Genomic DNA, 1,180 nt, shown 5'->3' with positions numbered 1-1,180 from the left:
AATATCATCTGTGACATTTGGATCAAAATTACTTATCACTACCACATTTTCCCGAGCTATTTGCTTCCTTTTACACCAGGCTTCAATCTCAGCAACATCCATTTTGTGTACTTGAAATAGGTAAAATAGGAAAACTGTACCGACCAGTCAAATATTCAGTATGAGACGGCAAAAACAGGTTTAAATCTGCACACAACCCCACAGGATATCACAAATTTGCAAAAAAACATCCCGGACGAGCCCCCAAAAATGTAACCCTTTTCACCATCGGCTCGTGATGAGGCAAGTACACTATAAAGCAACATATAAAGTGTTGAGCCCCCTTAACCCTAATGTTTGGTAAAATGGTGAAAGAGACATCCCATTGTATAATAAACCTGTCTAGGAAGGCTATGATTCTCACTCTCTCTACTACCAATGAGAGGCTGGAGGGATAATCCTGACTTTAACCTCTTATTACCACAGAAAATACTGATCTACTCAGATACAGAGCATGTGATGAGACAGACATCCAGGACGCAATAGCTCAGTTTCCTTCTTTGTATTATGCAAGAATCACATAACATTTTAACAACAAATAATGGAGTGAAAAACAAACAATCTCAAAAGACCCGGGGAATATAGGGATTAGTCTTTTATAACCTGAGTGCACTCTTTTTTTTAGGTTTGTTCTTTTAGCAGGCCTGCATAAGTTCGTTGGCGCGCTTAGTTGGAGCTCATAGAGTGAAGAAAGTAACAGTACCTCCTTGAGTGGAGTGGAAACCCGAGATCCTACCGGGGCGACGTTGTCCGCAGCAGCACAGCGAGGGTTACACAGCTTCGTTCGTCCGTCACCACCAGCAACACAGCCCTCCGTGGAGGAAAACACCAGCGTTCCGATGTGGTCTCCTCTCGTCCAGCAGGCGAACGGTGTGTCTGCGGTCCCTCCCACGACGGTGTCACAGTCCCGCGAAGCCACGAGCTAACTTAGCCACAGAAACTAACAGGTCTAAGCTCACTTCCCAGTGCAAATACACACACCTCCAGTGGTAGCCCCACAGTCACAAACTCCTACGACGGCGAGAGCAGTGTCCGATACCATGAATAGTCCAACTTAAAACGTTAAGTGCCGTAAAAGCACTGTTAGCTGCCGACTAGCTTTCGTGCTCGTGCAACTCTTCCCTCAGTTCCCCCTGTTCTC

This window comes from Micropterus dolomieu, linkage group LG12, assembly GCF_021292245.1.
Source record: "Micropterus dolomieu isolate WLL.071019.BEF.003 ecotype Adirondacks linkage group LG12, ASM2129224v1, whole genome shotgun sequence".
Classification (NCBI taxonomy): domain Eukaryota; kingdom Metazoa; phylum Chordata; class Actinopteri; order Centrarchiformes; family Centrarchidae; genus Micropterus; species Micropterus dolomieu.
This window is presented reverse-complemented; position numbering follows the sequence as displayed.